Below are 8831 nucleotides of genomic sequence, written 5' to 3'. Positions count from 1 at the left end.
TGCATGGGACACTCAACAGTCAACAGAAAAGGCTTCAGTAGGTTTTATTTTACCCAGAATCACTGGAATGGCAGTAAAAAAGACATTGCAAAAGCAATTGGGATAGCTACTATACATAAAAGGAAGAAGTATCAGAAAGGGTGTGAGAAATTGTAACCTTTGTGCATTGCTGATAGGTATGGAGAGTGATGTAGGAGCTGGGGGATACAGTATGGCGCCTCCTCACAAACCTAAATGGCGAATTACCATATGATTTTTTTATACATATTTATATTTACTTCACATCTATATTTATTCCCCAAAGAATTTCATGTCAGGCCTCAGATACTCATGTACTTCTGAGAAAACACACCTCTGCATTGCTCATTATAATTGAAAGATACCAAGAAGAAATCCATTCAGGGTAAAAGAATAAACAATGGATAAACTAAAAAAACTAAAACAGTGCTCATTTACATAAAGAAGGTATGGATGAACCGTCAATGACCATCATCAAATACTGTATAGCTGCATGAGTAAGTATAAGAGCTAAAGGGAAATATAGCAATCAAATGGACTCAAACAACTTTGAATGGGTAATTAAATTATTATTTAATTATTATTAATTATTAATTATTCAATAACTTTGTACATTCAAAAATGATATCTTCTAAAAATATATTGCAAAGCACATAAACATATATACATATAAACATATATACATATAAACATATATACATATATACATATATACACATATACATGAACTATTTACATCAAGGGAAGGAAGGTAAATATAAAATAAACACTGAAGATAGTATAACATATTAACATAATATAACATAATCTAATAAAACAAGATAAACATATGGAAATAAAAACAAGATAATATAATAGTGTAATATAGTATAACATAATAAAACAAAATAAATAGGTGAAAATAACACTGAAGATTATGTAATATAATACTATATTATTCTAAAACATAAAATAAAAATGTGCTTTTTTTGAAGCAATTATTGGAGAAGAGACAGATTTTCTCCTGAGTTGTCTTATTGTGGATGGTCGGAGAAGTTGTCAGGCAATTGTCGTAGGCTTGTCCAAGTTCTAGGATGAGAATAATTCATTTTAAATGCACAGTGTTCTCTTCTGCTTTATAAACTATATGGTGAAAAGAGCTAGTTAGAGCATTCATAAAATGCATTTCTAGAACATGTGTGCCAACAGAGACGTTTTTGTAAAGTTCACCTTTCATCCATCGTGAACATTCCATTGAATACTTCACTTTCGTAACAGATCTATATGCTCCATGACATTTGTGAACCTTAATGCGAACACCTAACTCTAACCTTAATTCTACTCTAACTATATAACAGGAAGCCTAATCATAAAACTCAACCGAGCCTTAAAGTCTAAATTGGAAACTAACTCTAGTATGTAACAACAGTGAGGAAAACATGGAAGATGGTTAGGAATACCTTTCTTCTTATGAATGAAACCTTTGTGTTAGAAATCGATTTATGTTCTTTTTACATTTTCAACACCATACTATTCCTTTTCTAAAGAATTTATTCTCTCCCTGACCACCAGACACACTGCCCTATTTTCCTCCTTTATGTCCAGTATTTGAAACTCTTCATATTCTTTAGCTCCCAGCTTTCTCTCTTCAGCTTTATTTCCTAATATTCCTGAACTTTTAAAATGTGACCAAAACATACACACACACATTCTAGATATCTATCTATCTATCTATCTATCTATCTATCTATCTATCTATCTTACTATCTATATCTATATAATCTATCTAAATAACTATATATGTATATATATATATATATATATGCGATTGATGACAATCTTGATTTAGCCAGTTGTTGACTCATGAGATAATCATTCCATTGACAGTTAACTCTTTTTATCCCCCATGCTGCACTGAAATACTTATACTCCTGAGCTGGAAAACTGAGTATATATTTTAGATAAACATTCTTTCTAATACATTTAAAAAAATATAACTCTTACCATCACTTTTTTATGTTTTCTCTTCTATTTCTTGTAGTGGGAAGAAGAGCTCCGTTTTTTGGTGAAACATGCACAAAAGCATGCTCTTATAGCATCAATCTGTAAGAGATTATGTAAATTAAGGAGTTTTTAAACTGAAAATTAAAACAATGTCACCCAAGATTTGAACCATCCATTCAACTAAAAAGGGCAACTATGGCTGATTGCATATTTTACATACATTCACAATTTTAGAATAAGTTACAATAGTATGAGAATTAAGTACTAGGACTCCTTCAGAAAGGGAGGGACTCTGAGTTCTAGGCTTAGGCTACCTCTGATGTTCCAGAAACTCCAGAACCAGATGAAAGATTCTGACTTCCCTTTAGGGCCACATAAGATACCCATGAACTTTGTCCTGGGGCCTGACTTGCATGATCTCCTACAACAACATAAGGCCCAGGGATTTTCCTCTAGAATCCCAGGCAGTATGACTTCCTACACCAAGTGAGGGACCCTGCCTTCTAGATGTTAGGCCCACTGATGAACTAGGCAAACTCCATGACCAGTTGAGAGGCTCTCACTGCTTTGATTCAACCTATGTATTCTGCTCGGGACCATTCCCACACGTGGCTAGGTTTCACCTGCCAGGCACCACCTGTATTGACACATGAACCCTGCTCTAGGCTTAAACAGAGGCTGACTCCCAGAAGAAGGATATCCTTCAAATCACAAACATATTTAAAAATCTCCTTTGAATGTAATTCTAAAATCTAAAAGAAATGGATGTATTTCTAGATTCATTGTATGTAATGAAATTAAGTCAGGAGGAATGAGATATATATATATGCACTATTGAGATTGAAGAAGGAACAAAATACTTTTCAACTAAAAACTGACCAGGACCAGATGGAGTATTTGAAGAATTTTACTGAATACCAAAGAAAAATGAATATCATTGCTACTCAGATCATTTCATGAAATAGTAAAACAAAGGATTTCTCCAAAATTTTTATGATGCCAGTAATACCTTGATACCCAAACAAGAGAAAGATTCATATGAAAAGAATTAAAACCACAGACTGATTTTCATGATGAGAACAGATACAAAACTTCTAAATGTGAGATTGACAAGCTGGGGTTTGAGAAGTGCCCCAGCATTGACAAGCAATGCCTATTCTTCCAGAGGACCCACTTTCAATGCCCAGCATCCACACCATATCTCACAGCTATCTGTAACACCAGTTCCAGGGAATTGGATGCTCTTTTCTGGCCTCTGAGTATACCAAGCACACATATCATGCACAAGAATACATGTAGGCAAATAACCATATATATAAAATTAAAAATGATATTGGCAAAGAGAATTTAAGACCATAACAAAAAGATTATCCATGATGGCCCTTTTGGTTTCATCCAAGAATGCGGGGTAAGAAAAATGTATGTAAATCAATCAATACAACAAATCAAATAAATGGAATAAAGAAATTCACATGATCATCCCAATATATGCATGAACGACCACTAACACAATTGAACATTTGGACCTTAATGATAAAAGTCAGGAGAGGCTAGGTATGGGTAGAGAATATGTCACAATTATACAAGCAATAAACAACAAGCCTACCATCTACATATTCTAAAATGGAGAAAAAATATTAATCTAACCATAATGATGAGAAAAAAAGGCAATCATTGTTCACTGTCTCTATTCTTTTTAATAAAGAGCTGAAGTTCTAGACAGACCCAATAAGGTAAGAAGGATATTAAAGCATACAAAGTGTGAGAGAACTCAGAATGCCCCTACTTAAGGATGGTAGGATTTTATCAGCTGTAAAAGGGTTGAGGCTCCACAAAAAGTCTTACAGCTGATAAACACTACAACAAATTAGCATTTCACAAATTTAACACCAAAATCAGTGATAACAAACTGAATAAAAAAATCAATGAAAGAATCCCACTCACCTGCCCTAGGATATAGAATCAACCTTGATAGCCATCAGCAGATGAATGGATAAGGAAAATGTGGTATATACACACAATGGAATATTACTCAATAAAGAAAAATAAAATAGTAAAAATTGCAAGTAAATTAATAGAACTAGAAGAAGTTTTACTCAATGAGGACAGCTAGAATTAAAAAAGCAAATGTGATATGCTGCCCTCATGTGTAGATATTAGACTTTTGTATGTTCAAATAGGATTACACGAGGAAACCTAGAAATTAGACGTGGTCTATTGTAGATGGACCCATTGAAAGGGAGATAGTAAAATATATGTAAAATTAAGTCAGAGAAGGAGAATACTGGATGTTGACAGTTTCAATCATGGAAGGATTGGAGGATAAAGGACAGAATGATGAGTGCCAAATAAAAATGAAGGTCTATGAATAAAGCCTTATAGGAACCAAGATCTTGCAAATTAAGTAAAATATAATTTAAGGGGAGGTAGAACACAGGTGACAAGAAATAACACTGGAGCAATAAGTACTCTGGGCTAAGGTTTAAGTGGCAATGAAGGTAGAAGAGTAAGTCAGAGCAGGGACTAAGGTGTAACTGAACATAAACTAAGGCTGTATGAAGGCTTGTGGAAGCGACTAGTTGGTCAAATAGTTTAAAAGACATACTAAAAAGAGTTAGTTCAGAGGTACCTGGAATGTGTTGACTTATCTCATAAGACATGAGATTTACATTGAAACTCCAAAACAAGGGACAGCATACCTCCCTTTGAGTTGTCTGTCAAGTAGGCCTCCATGTCATCCCAAATAACAATCTATTTCTACACATTCTGGTTGTTTGTCATAACTAAATGGTAAGACTCTTTGTTGAAGATACCACACAGTCTGGTTGCAGGGCATTTAGAATTCAATCCTTAGCAGACAAGGAATTTCTGCCTTTCATCATAATAAAAGTTGTAATTCCAGCCACTGGTCATGAAATACATCAAGAGTCTATCCAGTCTTGGACCTTTCCTATGACAACAGTGACCAGCCAGGCAAGCTGTCCACAATGGTTGTGTGGTAGTTATGTAAATAACCAACCTTGTTAGGAATGGATGGGAGACCTGCACCAAGCAATGGATTAAATGTCTGATGCTGTAAACCTTGTCAAAAGCTTATGTCTGGAATAGTCATAAGGTAGTTCAGGAGAATCAACTAGTGCTATTATTATTTACATTTATACTCATAGGTTTGTTCTGCTCTCATTGTTGGTCATATGATATTTTTTTCAGAGGGTAATGGTTAATGTTAATATTAACTAGTTAACATGATAAGGATAAGCCAGTGTGAAGGTTCATCTGCAGATGGGTCATTTGCATTGACCTTCCACTACTGAAAGCTCAAGAAACAATGAGGAAGAACGGTCTGAAAACAATGTAAGAGTTTGAAGTACACTGAAATGTTCTTTTGGGGACATGGCATAACGGATGCACAGATCAACTCAGAACAGTTGTGTCTTACACTAGACTTTCACAAGCTCAAGCCAGTCAAGATGCCAGCATGAGTGAGGAAACATCTCTCAAGGCCCCAGCACTAGATGAGGAGCAATTGGCCATGGCTGGTTGTGAAAGGAGGAGATTAATTTATCTGTGGGCTGTGGCTTAGGACAGATTGCTCATGTCCCAGAAAGTGTCTTCACACACATTCACAGATGGTCAGCCCTACTTGGACTCAGTGGGCTATTAATAGTAATTTTAAGAGCTAGGCAGTGGTGGCACACACCTTTAATCCCAGCACTCAGGAGGCAGAGACAGGCGGATCTCTGTGAGTTCAAGGCCAGCCTGGTTTACAGAGCAAGTTCCAGGATAGGTGCAAAGCTACACAGAGAAACACTGTCTCAGAAAACAAAAACAAAAGTTAATTTTAGGAGACATTAAGCAAAGAAGAGGAAGAAGAGGAAGAAGTGAGTTCCAGGAAAGGTGCAAAGATACACAGAAAAACACTATCTCAGAAAACAAAAACAAAAACAAAAACAAAAGTAAATTTTAAGAGACATTAAGCAAAGAAGAAGAAGAGGAAGAAGAAGAAGAAGAGGAAGAGGAAGAGAAAGAAGAAGAAGAAGAAGAAGAAGAAGAAGAAGAAGAAGAAGAAGAAGAAGAAGAAGAAGAAGAAGAAGAATGATGAGTTCCATCAGCACAAGATGGAAGGAATCAGTGGTGAATGTAGTTTCAAAGAATAAATAGTAAGAATACTTAAAAAAACAAACGTTTACATTCTATGTATTAATTCTAGAAGACATACTAAATTTAACCTTATTTGGCCTATGGAACATTACTGTGGAAACAGCATAAATGTGCAATGTAAACTGAAGTATATACTTACAAATGGCCGCTTATTTTTTCTAGCACTGTGCTGCCTCTGCTCTTCTGAGGCATGCTCTTGGTCTTCCATGACAGATGCTGTTAAGAAGTGCACATATTTCACTAAGCAAAGTACAATGAACATTTAGGGGAAAAGCTGTCCATTGCTATAATGAATTACATTAGGGATGAGAAAATATTTATTTTCATTTTCCCAAGCAAAAGTTTGAATTAAGTATAAACTGCAGTGGAAACATTTAACTTCTCTTTTCTGCTTAATAAAGGATCTCTCTCCAAAACATGTGTCTGGGTGTGGTTTTTCTCTGAGCAGAGGTTTAGGAAGCAGCCCCCACTCTATGAGAGTTCCCTTCACTTATATATTCAGATTGATCTCATATATTTCTGAAGATAAAGCAAATGAAATATGGACACCTGAGAGGTGGGAGCAAGGACTCCGTATTTGACAAACAAAATCTTATCTGTTGCTCAGATTTGATAATGTGTGTGTTACTACCATTCTACTAATCCTTTTGTTTCCTATATGTGTAGTTGTCTGTCTATTACAGATAGTGTTCTGTTCTATACACAATCATTCTATAGAATAAGTACATTTCAAAATGTAGTACTTACTTCTCTCCTGATGCATTATTACATGTTTTTCTGCACCGTTGTCCATATTGGATGAGTCAGGAGCTTTTGTAGACGATTCCTGGGGTACGTTAGGGTCACACACACTCTATCAACAGCAGTATTGGTAACATATGTTAGAAAGTTCTTATTTGATTTCTAAGAACATACTTGAATTCTTAATTTTATTGAAATTCTATGTAGTATATATTGAAGACAAAGACATTTTAATAGCAAATCTATTGTGCACAGTAAAGTTTAAATCTATCCTTCATTTTTCATGGCACTTCACTATGTAAGAAGTACAAAGAAAAAAGGAAACACATTCAGAGGATTTGACCTGATGTACAATATTATCAAAATAAAAGCAACTACTTTTATGTAAGAACTGTTAATGCTATTTATATTCCCAAATGAATTTGGAGGACATTTATAAAATAAAGAATTGCCTACCCTATTATCAGGAAAATTTCTTTGGACAGTGTGGTACTTTGAATGCAAATGGGCCCCATAAGCTTATAGGAAGTGTCACTATTGGCGGTGGTGTGACCTTGTTGGGGGAAGTTTGTCTCTGTGGGGGCCATTTGAGGTCTCCTGTGCTCAAGTTACACCCAGAGTAGACACAGGCTCTTTTACTGCTTGCTGATCAGGATGAGAACTCTCAGCTCCTTATCCAGGACCATGTCTGCCTGCATGCTGCTATGTCCCACCATGATGATGGTGGACAAAACCTGTGAAACAGGAATCCATCCCAATGAAATGGTTCCCTAATAGGAGTAGCCATGGTCATGATATCTCTTCCCAGCAATAGAAACCATATCTAATACAAACAGTATTGATTTCTATTCTCCTATTTGTCTCCCTTTAATTTTGTTCTCCTGATTTATTGCTCCAGCTAATAGATTGAGCACAGCATAGAAAAGGATTCAAGATGATAGACAAACCTGTCTCTTATCACCTCAATGCACTCATGTTTTCTTCCATTGAGGATGATGTTGGCTCTGAGTTTCTCCTTATATAATTGTTATGGTGTTGAGGTATTGTCCTCCTTGTCTTACACTCTCTGGACTGTTATCATGATGGTATATTGGATTTTGGCAAGGGCCTTATCTACATGTATTGAGAAGTTTAGGTGACTTTTTGTCTAAGTCTGTTTCTGTGCTTTGTTAAATCTGTTGACTTGTGTATTTCAAACCATCTCTGCATCTCTGAGATAAAAAACAAGTTGTTCATGGTGGATCATTGTACCTAGAGTTTTCCTGCCTGGCCCACAGTCAGGACAAATCTCTCTCACCTGCCAGTCCTACAGATGCTAAGACCCAACCAAGTAAACACAGAGACTTATGTTGCTTACAAACTGTATGGCTTTACCAGGCTTCTTGCTAACTGTTCTTCCAGCTTAAATTAATCCATTTCTATAAATCTATACCTTGCTACGTGGCTCGTGGCTTACTGGCATCTTCACATGCTGTTTGTCATTGTGGCAGCTGGCAGTGTCTCTGACTCAGCCTTCCACTTCCCAGCTTTATTCTCCTCCTTGTCTCGCCTGTACTTCCTCCTGCCTGACTACTGGCCAATCAGTGTTTTATTTACCAACCAATCAGAGCAACACATTTGCCATACAGAACATCCCACAGCAGACCATCTTTTTGGGGTGTGTCTAGTTTAGCTTTGAAAGTTATTTTATTGAGTATTTTTGAATCTCTGTTCAAAGGCTCTTGTAAATTCTGTTGGTTGCTCTCCTGATCTGTAATATCCAGGGCTTAATATCACAGCATATAGTAAATATTCACTACATGTGAATTACAACTTTTTGGTTTTATTTTAAATTTATTTATTTATTTCACATCCCAACCACAGCTTTCCACCCCACCTCTACTTCCTGTGTCTCTCCCTACACTGTCCCCCATGCACTACTCAGTTTC

General features: G+C 35.9%; 1 long non-coding RNA gene across 1 annotated transcript; it reads right to left on the bottom strand.

Moving 5' to 3' along the window:
- Positions 1-846: 846 nt before the first annotated feature.
- LOC131901251 (uncharacterized) lies at positions 847-6935 on the bottom strand. The gene is made up of 4 exons (XR_009376448.1): positions 6910-6935; positions 6302-6378; positions 2002-2100; positions 847-1086 (listed from the first exon to the last, which is right to left on the bottom strand). It is a non-coding gene; the product is annotated as an uncharacterized LOC131901251 (long non-coding RNA).
- Between the last annotated feature and the right edge of the window lie 1896 nt (positions 6936-8831).

This window comes from Peromyscus eremicus, unplaced genomic scaffold, assembly GCF_949786415.1.
Source record: "Peromyscus eremicus unplaced genomic scaffold, PerEre_H2_v1 PerEre#2#unplaced_60, whole genome shotgun sequence".
Lineage (NCBI taxonomy): Eukaryota > Metazoa > Chordata > Mammalia > Rodentia > Cricetidae > Peromyscus > Peromyscus eremicus.
The sequence above is the reverse complement of the archived record's forward strand: the minus strand, read 5'-3'. Positions and strand labels throughout refer to the sequence as shown.